This window comes from Monodon monoceros, unplaced genomic scaffold (assembly GCF_005190385.1).
Source record: "Monodon monoceros isolate NGI ecotype Baffin Bay Population unplaced genomic scaffold, NGI_Narwhal_1 Super_Scaffold_15, whole genome shotgun sequence".
NCBI classification, from domain to species: Eukaryota; Metazoa; Chordata; class Mammalia; order Artiodactyla; family Monodontidae; genus Monodon; species Monodon monoceros.
Genome location: NW_021703771.1, coordinates 40,785,133 through 40,801,210, shown reverse-complemented (window position 1 = coordinate 40,801,210; position 16,078 = coordinate 40,785,133). Strand labels below are relative to the sequence as shown.

The 16,078-nt window shown below is 41.7% G+C and overlaps 1 protein-coding gene and 1 pseudogene across 1 annotated transcript in view; one reads left to right on the top strand and one right to left on the bottom strand.

Moving 5' to 3' along the window:
• The window catches only part of SLC16A10 (solute carrier family 16 member 10), a 135,931-nt gene that overhangs the window by 97,226 nt on the left and 22,627 nt on the right, over positions 1-16,078 (bottom strand). The gene's annotated exons all lie outside the window — the stretch shown is intronic.
• On the top strand, positions 12,799-13,797 carry LOC114896298 (annotated as a pseudogene).

Sequence of the window (16,078 nt, the reverse complement as noted above, 5' to 3'; positions counted from 1 at the left end):
CTGTTGTAGATAACATCGTTAATGTACTAAAATTGCTGTTGTCGATATTATCATTAAAGTACAAACTCTGGTTGTCTCTCCAGGACCAGGTGAGCTCAAAGACCACCTGGCAAGAGATTTGTAAACCGGAGACATCCTGACTCCGAAACCACAATTGAGAAATGTCATAGAGATGTCACAAGACGATGAGGAACCCCAGCTTCTCTGTTCTTCCCCTTTGAAACATCCCCAACTCTAAGACCATGATGAAGCAGATCTGAGGCTTGTCTCACACTCCCTTGCTTGGTGCCCTGCACTAAGCCCTCACTTTGCTACAGACACCCGCTGTCAGAGTTTGGCTTTCTGTGCCACGGGCACATGAGCACACTTACAATTCAAAGTCTTACTAATTGACAGTGAGGAAAATTTCCAGATACCGCACAGTGAACTGAACTCTGACAGTTATCAATGGATGAAACTGCAGAGGTAGGAAAAACAGTTGATAAGCAGAGTTTATAAACATTTGTTTTCCCTATAGAAAGTCTGTAAGGAACATTTCCTACTTCATGTCTTCAGAGATTTATTTTTACATCATACTAAAGATCACACTAAAAATTATCACTCTCTGCCACTCCCACTCAATAACCCAAAAGCCAGAATAAAGTTTTAGGGATTCAACGAAGGAAAAGCACTCTACTGGGGAAATTGAAAACCTTTTAAAGTGGTTTTTTTTTTTCAAGCTATAAGTACAAAAGTCTATTTCTCAGCCATCAACCAACCCTGAATAATTAGGTTCAGAATGAGCAGATAAAAGGCCCTAACTTAAGAGCTGAAAGCATAGGGCCCTCTGTATTTCTATGGCCAATCCCACCACCCAAAGTTTACTTACTTCATGGCAACTACAAAGCCCACTGCTAATCAAGAACCCCTCCATCTTATGTCTGAGGATGAGGTCACCCTGGACTTAGACCAATTTTCTCTTAGGACCTCAGGGTGTTTGGTTTGCCCTACTGCTTCCTGTCAGTGTGTCCTGGAGTAGAGCCCTGGAGCCCATGGCTTTTTCCCACCTCTGACCGGCTAACTTTCCTGCTTCTTCTCATCCAGTCCTGACCCCCAACTCTGGGCCTTCTTGGAGATTTAAAAAGGAAAAAAAGGGAGGAGGTGGGATGTAAGCCAGTGTCTCTCTGATGGTAACATAACAGAAACTGTACTGCTCTTTTTCTGATGAATGAATGTTGGTGCCTCCTTTCGGGAGGGCATTTAGGTGAGAAAGGACCCTTCGAGCTGAGGGTCACAGAAGTTAGTATGAAGAAGGACAAAAACAAATCCAGCACCCCAGGGAAACTATCTCTGATGAGGAGCTCCGATTCCTATTTGCCCCTTAGACCTGCATCAGAATATTTAGGAACTTTTACTGGTTGTTAGTCTATTGGAATACAACAGAATCAGACGAAGTTACTGTCGACTCCTGATTCTGGGGTCCAAACAGTGAACCAAGTAACTGAGGGGCAGTGAGCCTCAGCCAGTAGGTCTCCCTGATTTAATCCTCACTGAATTAGACACCAAGGAAGGAGACTGTCAGACACAGATCCTTCTCCAGAGGGAGCAACAGTCTCAGAGCAACACTAACACATACCTGAGCGTGGGCATGAATTACACAAGTGAATAAATAATTGATCCAGAGGCTGAAAGGGAAAGGATTCTATTACACTGTAGTAATCTGAAGAGACTTCTTTGAAGAAGAAGAGATAAAAATCCAGAAGCAAAGTTATTGTGGAACCAGGCAGAGATCAGCCTGCTAGGATGGGGACAGGTGGGAGGAATGGGTTAGAGTCCGAAGAAACGCCTGAAGATAAAAACACACACGTGGGGAGTAATAAGATCCGGCTCACACCAGCTCCAAGATCATGCTGATCTTTTCAGAAGGAAAGTTAATATGCAACATGTGAGTAAAAGGCAAAGGTGAAAATATTATGCCACGAACAGGTGAGGCAATGTTTATTTTCTAAATGAAATGATTCTCAGTGATGAAGAACTGGTAGTAAATAAAATACCAACAGCAGTATCTAGTCATTATGCTCAGCACCCCTCTCCCAGGAGATGGGCAATGGTCAGCAACTGAGGGTGAATCCAACCCAGCAAACAGCCTAAAAAGAACCCACCAGTTCTCTCTGGGAAGCAGAAGCTGTGCTGAGTGTGCTAAGAACTTGACAAGAACCGGGCAACAAGAGCTCTCACCTAAACCAGGCATTATGTCTGCATAGAAGAGCTGCACCTGAATGATCTCAATCAGAGCAGAGTGAGGCAAAAGGCCAGAGTTCCTCCCCAGCCAGCCACTGTGGAGAAGGGAGTTCTCACTGGGGCACAGTCCAAGAAGCATTAAAGTTTCTCTTGCCTGGAAAATCAGTGACCCAGTCCAGCCAGGATCATAACTCTTTTCTGACAGCATATTGGGTTCCATCTTTAAAATCCCAAATCATCTCCTTTGTCTATGCAACTGAAGTGGGTTTCTAGGGAATACCAAGAAGCAGACTAGACTAAAGCAAAGGGGCAGAGTCAGGTCCAGGTTTAGGACATATAAGAGCAAGACACGGGAGGCTGTCAATGAGGGGAATGCATGAGCGAAGGGCCGTATCTATCAAGGCCAAGAGACTCTCAAGCAACCGTAAGGGCAAGCCATGGTCAAAAAACCCATGGGCTCCCAAAGTGAGAAACCAGGACGTTGACAGGCACAGGGACGGGGGACAGGAAGGAAACTTAGTTTGGAGCAGAAATCATTCCTGGCATTACATGCTCACGTAAAAACCAACTGCTTAGTATAGTAAAGATGTGTTCCTGCAGAATTTACTATATACAGTGGGAATATAGTAAATTCAGGGGAATTACTCTTCTGACCAAAAAGCTTCACAGGTCCGTTTCATCACACATTAGATTTCATGTTTGTATGATCCAACTTGAAGAGAGCTTACCTTTCTATCTGAAACAAATCAACAGAGGCCACTGAAACTGTGCAGTCACAGTAAAGAAAAATAAAAAGTTTTAATGATAAAATTCATGCTAATAACTATCTTTATACTGTGCAATGCCAGGCTTAAATGCAAATATAAGAATGTTTAACTCATATGTAGAATCACTGAAATTACACAATTTACATTTCACAGCCCATCCCCAGAAGGTACCTGGAGCTAGCCAGAAGAGACCAATTCAAGCCAGGCTCAAGAAGGTTGGAAGGAAGAAGAGAAGGTGCTGTGTGCGTGCAGCCAAAGCAACAGCATTCCTCTGGGCACAAGGGTTCTCATGGGAAGAGCGTAGACTCTCGGGGCGGGTGGGGAAGCAGGGCAGTGTTGCAAGCATACGCTCAGGGCTGATGGCTACTGGCTTTTCTCTTCTGACCACCAACCAGACCAAGGCTGTGGGGAAATAGAGCCAGGCGTCTCTCCTGCCCATTGGCCAGTCACTGCAATCCATGCTAAGGGACACCCAAAGGGTTTTAAACCTCCACACCTGGACAGAGTAGACACCTGGATTGGGGGCGAGCTAGAGGCGGACACACCAAACGTGTCAGCGTGCTGCCAGCCTGGGGTGGGGTTGGCTGTCACCACTCCCCACAACGCTGCGAGACGTAGGCACCTGACCCCGAACCCTCCCCGAACTTGTACCCAGGCCCCAGCAGGAGGTGGAGGGTGACAGCAGAACATGGGCCTCCTCCTCCCCAACATGAGCCAGTCAGCACCCCAGGTGAAGGGTAGCAGTGGACATGGCCACTGGCTGGAAGGGGAAGCAGAACAGGGCCTAGGGATATGGAAAGGTAGAACTGCACATGAGCCAAGGCCCCAAACCTCCAGCACAGGCTCCACTGTCCCACTGGACCTCATTTATAAAATAAAATCAAATATAAAATTATCAAGAATTTCAAGATGCTGACAGCAAAACATTAAACCAAGCACAGAACCCTTCTGAGCACAGAGCCCTTTGGGACTGCACAGGCCACATGTCCAGGAAGCCAGTCCTGCCTGATTCCCTGCTATAACATGCAAAAAAATTTTAAAGGAGGCTAGTCTGTAGCTTTCCACGAAGTTTCCTTAAACTACGCTTTAAATGGAAATGGAATAACAACACAATTTCTCTAAAAAATATGTTCTTCCAAATACAATGAAATCTTGATAATGCTGGTGCCAAAGGATTAAACTAATCCGGGCCTGCAGGGTAATTAGACTGCTTCAACTCCTCCAACAGAGTGAGGGAAACATGTGTCATTCTGTTTGCCAGGTTATTATTTGACCCGTGACTCATTTAAACTGGAGGTTTAAGAAGATGGTCGTATTGTATACACAAAATCACTTGGCAATAAACATTCCATATATACTTTGAATAAATAAATAAATGAATAGAAATATTTGATTAAACACTTTATATTTTTTCCATTAGGAAAACAAAACTCCCACTTGCCTCATATCCACACACACACACACACACAATTTAAAAATTATTCCCCATGGGCTTCCCTGGTGGCGCAGTGGTTGAGAGTCCGCCTGCCGGTTCGTGCCCCGGTCCAGGAAGATCCCACATGCCGTGGAGCAGCTGGGCCCGTGAGCCATGGCCGCTGAGCCTGCGCGTCCAGAGCCTGTGCTCCGCAACGGGAGAGGCCACGGCAGTGAGAGGCCCGCGTACCGCAAAAAAAAAAAAAAAAAAATTATTCCCCACAAGATAAGCTGTGTTTCAGAGTGGCTCAGATTATACCAGAAGTTCTAAAGAGTAAAAATAACCCTGACATCTTAAGATAGATTTTGTCAAATCAATTCTTCCTTTTTCTTTTTTTTTTTTTTTTGGCCATGTTGCACAGCATGGATCCCGACCAGGGATCCAACCCGCGCCCCATGCATTGGAAGCTCGGAGTCTTTAACCACTGGACCACCAGGGAAGTCCCACCAATTCTTAAAAAAAAAAAAAAAAATTAACCATTCTGCAGTGATTGCAACAACTCTAATATCTTGTTCAAATACTAATAATCATCACTATGATATGATGGCCATCCTCTTTCCAAAAAGGTTGTCAAGTGAACTACAGTACCTGTTGGCACACAGCATAAGTTAAAGTTACCAAGATCAGTGCTTAAAATGGTTCATGGATGGATGCTGGCCCATCAGCTACTTATTACCAGTTCACGACAAGATAACTAAAGAAACTGAGAGTGTTTAGAAATGTTCATAGCAATTTGAAAGGGGAGTTTTATGTCTGATAGATTTATAATATAAAATACAAATCCGGGGCTTCCCTGGTGGTGCAGTGGTTGAGAATCTGCCTGCCAATGCAGGGGACACGGGTTCGTGCCCCGGTCCAGGAAGATCCCACATGCTGTGGAGCAACTGGGCCCGTGAGCCACAATTACTGAGCCTGTGCGTCTGGAGCCTGTGCTCCGCAACGAGAGGCCGCGATAGTGAGAGGCCCGCACACCGCGATGAAGAGTGGCCCCCGCTTGCCACAACTAGAGAAAGCCCTCGCACGGAAACGAAAACCCAACACAGCCATAAATAAATAAATAAAGCAAACTGTCAACAAGTAAAAATAAATAAACACTATTATAAAAAAAAAATACAAATCCAACATTATATGTTGCTTTTTTTTCCTTTTTCAGTAATTTTGGGCTGGAGATATACACACAATAACAGATTCCTATTGGCATTTTACTTTACTTCCATTTAAGGTATGAAATTTATACGGTATAGAAACTCAACTCTTTTTTTTTTTTTTTTCCTGCGGTACGCGGGCCTCTCACTGTTGTGACCTCTCCCGTTGCGGAGCACAGGCTCCAGACGCGCAAGCTCAGCGGCCATGGCTCACGGGCCCAACCGTTCCGCGGCATGTGGGATCTTCCCGGAACGGGGCTCGAACCCGTGTCCCCTGCATCGTCAGGTGGACTCTCAACCACTGCGCCACCAGGAAGCCCCTGTGTAGAAACTCTTAAGTGCAGAAAAACATATTGAAAATGCAAACGCTGCCAGAGTTATCTGGCCCTAAATTAAACTAAGTTAAATCTGTAAAACAGTGACATGTAGGAAAACTAACATGTCTCAACTCTAATCTCTGGTGCAGGGGCCCATTTTTGTGTACTTATGTATACTTTAAAACAATGTTAATGAGCACATTTCACACTGGTATTATGCCAGTGATTATAAGTAGACCCAGAGCAAAATGTCTTGATTATTTTTCCAAGAATCTGAGAAAGTATTACACAGAGGAAAAGGAGAAATGGAAGAAATGCTTCATGAAACCCAAACTAGAGACGTTGGAAGAACAATGTCAGCATCTTTCTCTGAATATCAGTGTGATTCTGCAATATGAAAACATGCAAATCAGCATTTATAGAGACAGATGCAAGCAATACAGTTGTGACCATATTTTTAATATTTCTAAATATTTTAAGTTAATTTCTATGATGGATGTTCCCCTTAATACTACTTAATGATTTAAACCAGCTACATATTTAAAAACTGCCCCTATGGGACTTCCCTGGTGGTCCAGTGGTTAAGACTTCACCTTCCAATGCAGGTGGCGCGGGTTCGATCCCTGGTAGGGGAGCTAAGATCCCACATGCCTCAGGAACAAAAAACCAAAACATAAAACAGAAGCAATATTGTAACAAATTCAATAAAGACTTTAAAAATGGTCCACATAAAAAAAAAAATCTAAAAAAAACTGCCGCTAATCAGCTTTAAAAGAAATTCCTTTATCATGGAAATTATGAGTGTGGATACATAAAATATTTGAAGGAAGACATCCAAAATAATAAAAATAAAGACCAGAAATCCTACCAGTACCATGGTTTCCAAACTAGTAAGGTTATGGAGTTCTTTTGTAGTGTTCTTTAGTTTCCAAAATTCCAAGTCCTAGATAAGGCCTGGATACGATCAAGTTTCAGACAACTTTAAATATATTCACCATAACTGTTTTTCATTTTTTTCTGAGAGCCAGAGTTAACAACCCATGGCACAGTGGGGTTAACAGCAATTATTTAAGTCCAAAATAAATGCATCCTATTTTATTTGGCTTACTCACTCCTTATACTAAGAGGTGAAAATCTGCCTCTTCCTTTCTTATATTAGGATATCTACTGATATCTAGGCACACCTGTGTATTTGATTATAAAATCTAAATATAATACAAAATATTCCTGCCAGTACTTCATGACTTCAAAATGTCCCAAATGCAAACAAACAGCAACAATTTTTAAAACACTATAGGGGATTTCCCTGGTGGTCCAGTGGGTAAGACTCCGTGCTTCCAATGCAGGGAGCCCAGGTTCGACCCCTGGTCAGGGAACTAGATCCCACAGGTTGCAACTAAAGATCCCACGTGCCACAACTAAGACCCAACACAGCCTAAATAAATAAATAAATATTTTTTTAAAAAAACAAAAACACCATAAAGACAAAAAACAAATGACAAACTGGGAAAAATATTTGTAGCTCATATCACTGACAAATGGCTGAGCTTCTCAATAAATTAGGAATTCCTACAAATCAATAAAAAAGCCAACATCCCAGTAGAAAAACAAAGGATATAAGGGACAGTTTAGAAGAAGGAAATACAAATAAGTGACTCTCTGAACACAAAAGATCCTCAACCTTATCCATAATTATTATTAAAATTACCCATATAAGATACCATAATGATTACCAATTACAATTTTCCATAATATAATTTTACCCAGAATAAGAGAAACGTGTTATAATGAAATGCCACTCTTTTTCTAACACACTGTCAAAAGCTGTTAACTAATTGTGTTAGTGCAATTGAGGGTAAATTGTGCATTCTCATATACTACTTTTGGGAATGTATAGTGGCACCACCTCTATGGAGACAATATGGTAATTTTTGTTAAAATTATAAATACATACCAAAAAGCATATTATTGGGTCAAATGATGAAATTAAATTCAGATGGCATATATTAGAGAAATATATTGTATCTATGTTCAATTTATTGAAGTTAATAACTTGTGGTTATATAAGAGGATATCCTTATTTTGAGAAAATACACATTGAAGCATTTAAAAGAAAAGGGCAATAATATATTCAACTTATACTTAAATGGCTCAGAAAAAATGTTTCCTCGAATACATGTATGTATATGTAAATGCACAGACACAGAGAGCACGAGAGAGAGAAGAGAGCAAATGATAAAGCAAATGGAATAAAATGTTAGGAGATGATAAAGGGTTTTCAGCAATTCTTTATACTATTCTTATTCTTGCAACTTTATTGTTAAATAACATTTTTAAAAGTGTGGAAAAATGCACATACCCTTTGACCCATAACTTTCCCTTTTAGGATATAAAACCATTTGTCAACTCTTGCTACAGACGAAAAAGAATGAAGCATCTCTATGTGGTCTGACTGGGCCCATCTCTAAAATATATAATTTAGTTTAGAAAGCAACATTGAGTATTTACTACTTTTACCCTGTTTACTTCCAATTAGAATCTAAGGGGACCTATTTGTGTGTCGGTGATTTTTCTTTTTTTTTTTTTTTTTTTTGGCTGCACTGCACAGCACGTGGGATCTTAATTCCCTGACCAGGGATCAAACCCATGCCCCCTGCATTGGGAGCGCAGAGTCTTAACCAGGGAAGTCCCTGTGTGTCAGTAATATTAAGTTCAATCCTCTTTTCAGAACTCCTGGGCTGATTTAGCCCCAATGATAAGGTCTGTTCAGAAGATGTGGCACATGGTTACCAAGGACAGACAGCCCACTCAGTCCCCTTCATCTTGGCTTCGCTGAACCACACTTGCCTTCAGAGTCACAGCAAAGTCCCACCCCCATCTTCTTCAGCAGGACATCTGTTACTGTGCTTGCCTTTGGTCCCAGTACTGTTTTGATGATTCTCTTTGCCTGGTTTCGTCCTCCTGGGGCCCTGTAGTATCTTCTGGGTGGGGATGAGGACATTCCTTAGTCAGATCTGAACCAGCTTCTCTAGTTGTGTGGGGCAGGAGAGAAAAGTAAAATTATGTGCTCAATTATACCTATTCTCAACTGCTTTGAGCCCTTCACAGCTTCCTTCCTAGTGGTCCACTTCAGCAAAACCACCTGGGCTAAATCATCTATGGGTGCCACACAGGACTGAGTGAATGAATAAAAAGAGGTGTAAGGCTACCACAACTTTCATGAAATTCACTTTCCAGGTTGTACTTTGCCTTTTACTGTTTGCATCAGTTTTTCAATTATAATTAATTTCCTAAAAATAGAGTAGATTGTCAACAAGAAGCCCTACAAGGCCAATGGTCTGAATGATAAAGTTCGTCTGTAAATGTTTCACCTTGAGGCAGCAAGATGCATTTACTTTATATTTTACATTTCTTCAATGACATTGCATATTTTTTCGTGTTATATTGTATTTCTTCTTTGGTGAGTTGTCTGTTGATGTTCTTTACCTATTTTTGTTTTGGAGTGGTAGTCTTCGTAAAAACTATAAGTTAAGATAATAATGACATCATATCCAGTGTTCTGTCCATCCTGAAAAAATGGCCCCTAAAATGTCAATAATTTGGTTCTGCTCTCTCTCCCTTTCCCTCCTTCTTTCCTTGTGGTACAGTAGAAAGGGCACTAAATTTGGAGGCCTAAAACGCAGGTTCATTGCTGAGTCCCTGGGATTTATCTACTTACATATAAAGTGAAGGGGCTGGATTAACTGGTCAGCAAGGCCTTAGATGTCTAAAATTCTTTAGTCTTTTTCTATTCCCTCCCCACTCATCACCAGCCTCATTCTACCTATGATGGTAAGATGACTTAACTGTGAGTTAATTATAGGACTTTTTTTTAGTAGCCATAAATCACTGGTGATGTAAAAATCAAAGGAAGAAGTACAGAGAAAAGAAATGGTCCTTCATGCCCTCAGAAGTTTCAGTTTCTTTGTAAATGATAAAATTAGTTAAGATTCTACCATCTCAGGGTCAGACTTTGGCTCTGTTGAGGATGTTAATGGCATTATTGCAAACAAATAGCTTCAAAGCAAATAACCAAATATTGACTAAAGCAGACACAGTCCAAAATTTTGGTTTATTTGGTAGTGCAAATGAATAAGCTAGTCACATCAGCTCTGATCCTCCCACTTCTTGTACCAATCCTCTTCAATATTCTGATTTCCACACACTTGCCCTCAGCCAACTTACTTCTAAAAAGACAAAATTTAAATAATCAATTTGTGCATTGCTAAAGCAAAGCTGGTTTAGAATGTTTTAGTTTTATCATCAAAAGGGCCACTACTTTGCATTTTCTAGTATCCCCCCCATCCTAATATCTGCTATTTTCTTAGAAATTCAATTTTTTCTTTCAAAGATCTGGCTCCCCAAAAAATATAAGTACAATTTTTGTTTTTTTTTTTTTTACAAATGGTGAGGGGAGAAATCCACTCAAAATTCTACCATTCTAGTACAACTATTGCTTGTTTGTTTCTCCATATTCCCTTCATTTTGTTCATGTTCATGCACATTTTTAGAGTCACAGTCGGGTGATACACCCTGACTATGTATCACCATCAAACATTTTCCATGTTGCTACACAGAAGTCATTATCATTAACAGTTGCAACATAATTCATAAAGTAGATCAACATCATTTATTTAACCACTTCTATAGTTGGGGGCATTTGACTCCAAAGTTTTACTCTTTTACAGTAATGGTATCGTGAAGATCTTCATGCATAAAGCTTTTTCTTAGAGGTCATTAGGCAAGGTCCTAGGGAATGAGATTCTGGGTTAAGTGGTGTGACTATATTTGGCTCTTTAAAAAAATTTATTTATTTATTTTATTTATCTTTGGCTTCGTTGGGTCTTCATTGCTGTGCGCGGGCTTTCTCTAGTTGCGGCGAGTGGGGGCTACTCTTCATTGTCGTGCACGGTCTTCTCATCGCGGTGGCTTCTCTTGCTGTGGAGCACAGGCTCTAGGGCGCATGGGCTTCAGTATTATCTTTTAATTCATACACAAAAACGGAGATGTAGAAAGCCCTTGGCCTTCCAACAACAACAAACCCCACTGCTGTGGTATGATAGATATAGGAAAAAGTCTGAAAGAACACAAAATCAAATGCAGTCGTCCCTCAGTACCTGCAGGGGATTGGTTCCAGGACCCCTCTTGGATACCAAATTCCAGGGATGCTTAAGTCCCTTATATAAAATGGTGTACATCCTCCTATATACTTTAAATCTTTAAATAAGATTACTTATAATATCTAATACAATGTAAATGCTATGTAAATAGTTGTGAATACTATGTAAATAGTTGCCAGGCATGCGGCAAATTCAAGTTTTGCATTTTGGAACTTCCTGGAATTTTTTTTCCCGGAATATTTTCCATCCACAGTTGGTTGAATTCGCAGATACAGAACCGTAGACATGGAAGGCCAACAATACTATACTAGAAAGTAAAACAAGATCCACTATATATATAGGCTTTTGCAACTTGCTTTTTATGTAGCTTCTAAATATATACTTTTCAATAGGAAATATTTACAGCATACATAAAGTTATAGGAACTCACCAACCAGCTTTATCTTTTTTTAATATTTATTTGTTTATTTATTTTTATTTGGTTGTGCTGGGTCTTAGTTGCGGCAGGCGGGCTCCTTAGTTTTGGCACGTGAACTCTTAGTTGCGGCATGCATGTGGGATCTAGTTCCCTGACCAGGGATCGGATCCAGGGCCCCTCCATTGGGAGCGCAGTCTTAACCACTGCGCGACCAGGGAAGTCCCCAACCAACTTTATCTAACGTTTTGCAATATTTGCTTTAGGTTTAAAAATATAGGGCTTCCCTGGTGGCGCAGTGGTTGAGAGTCCATCTGCCGATGCAGGGGACGCGGTTTCGTGCCCCGGTTTGGGAAGATCCCACATGCCGCGGAGCGGCTGGGCCCGTGAGCCATGGCCGCTGAGCCTGCGCGTCCGGAGCCTGTGCTCCGCAACGGGAGAGACCACAACAGTGAGGGGCCCGCGTACCAAAATAAATAAATAAATAAATAAAAATTTTTAAAAATTAAAAAAAATAAAAATATAGAGAGTTGAAGCCCCTCGTGTGCCCCCATTATCTGTTTCCCTCCCTCGCTTCATAGAGATAAATCATATCCTGAATTGGCTATATATCATTTCAATGCGTGTTTTTATATTTTTATTACATAAGTATGTTTCAATAAAATATATTTACCTTATTCAATTCTAAAACGCATGCTTTTTCATATTATATCTCTAAAACTGGGGTGCACCTTACAATCCACAATAAAGCACTACATCACAATTTAACCTGCAGGTTTTCCCCTTCGTCAGTGTACATAAAATGCGGGTGCATCTCAGCAACAGTGTTTTAGATTCTATGAAATGTGGTAATATTTTTTCCTTAGTTTTTTTTTAATGAAATGTAAATGGTATCATGTTAAACATTCTACAACTTCATATTTTCAACCAATACTATGAGATTTACCAATACTGTTACATGTATGCAGCATCTTTAAATGTTCTTAACTCACCACTACACACCACAAGATTAGGAGTCCTCTAGGTAAGGAGCAAGTCCTATGCTAGCTAGTGAAAATGGCAACCATTATTGCTCAAATGTGTGTGCTTGGCTAAAACAAAGAAAAGGAGTTAACGAGATGGAAATAAGAAAAAAGGGAAGGAAAGAAGATAAACGGAAGACGCTTCCTTGATACGTAAGTAGCTGGGGACAGCAGACAACTGCATAACTAAACATGATGATTCAAAAATAAAAATGATGACAGGAGGAAGGAACCGTGGGGAAGGACTTGCGTGAGACCTGTGCGGCCAGGCCGGGGCTCATGGCCGCCTCCAGGACGCTCAGCACTTTCCGTCTCCTGCCATTACCCACAATTCGAGAAATCATTAAGTTGTTTAGACTGCAAGCCGTGAAGCAGCTATCCCAGAATTTTCTCTTGGACTTGAGGCTGACAGATAAAATTGTAAGGAAAGCTGGCAGTCTGACAAATGCTTATGATTATGAAGTGGGCCCTGGGCCTGGGGGAATCACAAGATCCATTCTCAATGCCAGTGTTGCTGAACTTCTGGTGGTTGAAAAGGATAGTCAGTTTATTCCTGGATTACAGATGCTTTCTGATGCAGCATCTGGAAAACTGAGAATTGTCCATGGAGATGTCTTGACATTTAAGATAGAAAGGGCTTTTCCAGAAAGTCTCAAAAGACAGTGGGAGGATGATCTTCCAAATGTACATATTATTGGAAATCTGCCTTTTAGTGTATCAACTCCACTGATTATCACATGGCTTGAAAATGTTTCTCATAGAAATGGACCTTTTGCTTATGGCAGAACCCAGATGACTTTTCAAAAGGAAGTGGCAGAGAGACTTACAGCCAGTACGGGAAGCAAGCAGCGTAGTCGCCTCTCCATCATGGCCCAGTACCCCTGCGACGTTCAGCACATCTTGACAATTCCAGGTCAGGCTTTCATCCCCAAACCAGAGGTGGACTCGGGGGTGGTGCATTTCACCCCCCTGACCCGGCCCAGGATAGGGCAGCCATTCAGGCTGGTGGAGAGAGTCGTTCAGAATGCCTTTCAGTTCCGAAGGAAATACTGCCATCGAGGGCTTGGAATGTTATTCTCTGAAGCTCGGCGATTAGAAAGCACTGGGAAACTGTTACGCTTGGCAGATGTGGATCCTACTCTTCGACCCACCCAGCTCTCTGTGTTACATTTTAAGAGCCTCTGTGATGCATACCGAAAAATGTGTGATGAAGACCCACACCACTTTGCTTACAATTTCAGAGAAGAACTCAAGCAAAAATCAGAAAAAAGGGGATGACAAGGAGAGTTACAGACTGTAGCTGCTACTTCAGGGGCTGGCAGCCAACTGGATGTTGATTTTCACAGTGTTGAACTTCTCACATGTGTGCTCCCCAGGTGTGACTTATTTCCCCTTTTACAGCTTGGTAAAGAGAATAAATATCATCAAATAAATTTAAAAGTGAAATCAGCAACTTAACCCATATCTGAATTAGACCTGTATTACGCCTTTCCATGGCTCTCTGTTTCATAAAAACACTCCCCGTTGACAACCGACGTTAAGCTCTGGACGCTGAATTCTCACTCGAGAACGGAGCTGAGATCAAGGTTGGCATTTTCCGATTGACTGTCCAGGGACTGGTGACGCATCTGCGCCTTCAGCAGAGTTCCCCTGTCCCTCTTGGTGCTGTTGGCTTTTCGTTTGATGGCGCAGAAGTGCCCCCGGACCAGCTTGGGCTGCCCGTCCTTGCCGGGCGGCTGCTGAGCCGGCCGAGCGTCCGGGTCCTCCGAGATCCTCAGTCTCTGGAACTGGATCTCCATGTCTGTGGTAGGGCTGCCCTGCTTCCCAGTCTGGTGGTAGTCCTCCTCGTCGTCGCTCAGAATGTCGCTCTCCTTGATGAGGCTGTCGGAGAAGTCGGCCAGGCCCTCGTGGGGGTGTTTCTGGGCATCCTGTCTGCTCCCGGCCGGGGGGCAGCTGCTGCTCTGGGTGCCACTGCTCAGGCTGCCCTCATCCGAGTCCAGCGAGCTGCCCTTGCCCGGCTCCCCGGGCCACTCGCTGCTGGAGGAATTCTTAAGGACTTTTAAGGACCTGGATGAAGCTGCAGTGAGAAAAGCACATTTTCCCTTATGATAGAGGAACCCATTCCACAATGTGTTCATTTTTGCCTCGTAGGTTATCAGATTTAACATCTTAATTAAAATTTTATCACCTCACTTCAATCCTGGGACTATCCTGGGACTTGGGCAAAAAAAAGTGTAGATACTGCAAATATGGACATTTTTTATTTATGCTTATTTGAAATTTTAAGTTGGAATTTGGCATTTTTAGAGGACCAATTACCAGAGCTTAATTACTGAGAACAATAAGCTATAAACTATCGTAAGGGCTAGGATTCCTATTACTAATGAATAAATTTAAAAGTCAGTTTTACAGCTAATTAATGAATAAATTAGCTCTTGCTAATGAATAAATTTAAAAGTCAGTTGCTAATAAAATCTAGGTTCCTTTCTTTCACTAAAGTACTTTGTAGTTTGAGAACTAAGATTACACCATATTTCTCTGCCCACCTTCTCACCTGTTTATTTCCGTTGCTGCTCAATTAAAAGTACTAAAATGCTTTTTCTCTCTCAAAAAAAAAAAAAAAAAAAAAAAACGATGACAGGAGGAACTGGTTCCCTGGAAATCTGTGCTGTTGCTACTCCAGAACCCAGCTGGAGATGCAGTCTGCTCATGTCAACCAAGCAGGCACTAAGACCCCAGGCCCCACCCGCCTTTACCCAGCCAACTCTGCTCACTGACTCCAAGGGGGCCCAAAACCAGCATCAGGACAGGGCAGGCCCCAGGGACGGAGAGATGACAAACAAGTGGCATTTACGCAACAGGGACTGCAGTCTCAGTCTGCTTCCTCTGCTTCTGCTCCTCCCTGCCCCTCCATCCCACCTCCTCTCTCCACTCCCCTCCCCTGCTCATTTATGTTTCTCCTTTCTATTACTTTACTTGAGGAAGTCTACTCGAAGACCTGTGTCCACTGTCTGTCTGTCTGCTCTCCTACACACAGACACACACGCACAATCATTCAGTGAAAAGCCATGATGATCACTCAGTACTAGATTTTACTGATGAGACATAAGAAAATTTCCATTACTGGTTCCTGAAGCCAAACTCCAGTTTTAGCTTATTCGGAGTTTTAAAAGGTAAGAAAATAATAGGACTAGAGTTCCTAATAGCTTTTTCTTTTCTCTTTCCATATGATACAAAAATACCTTGGTGGAGACAGATTTTATTTCTAAAAAGAGCCTCAGTGGCCAAACACACATACAGAGTCCTTATCTTCCAGAATCAGAGGCGTACTGTGATAAGTAGCAATATAATACGTCCCTGTAAGAATTAACACTTAGATCGTATTTTGCCCCTTTATCTCCATTTAACCACAAGCTTATGACACTAGTTTATCTAATAGCAGCTAACAGAAACACCCATATTTATGCATATTTCTTAAAAAATAAAAGTATTACTGAATTCATTAATAAATGTACCTTTAAAGAAAAACAGAATTCCTCAATTAATTTATTAATAAACT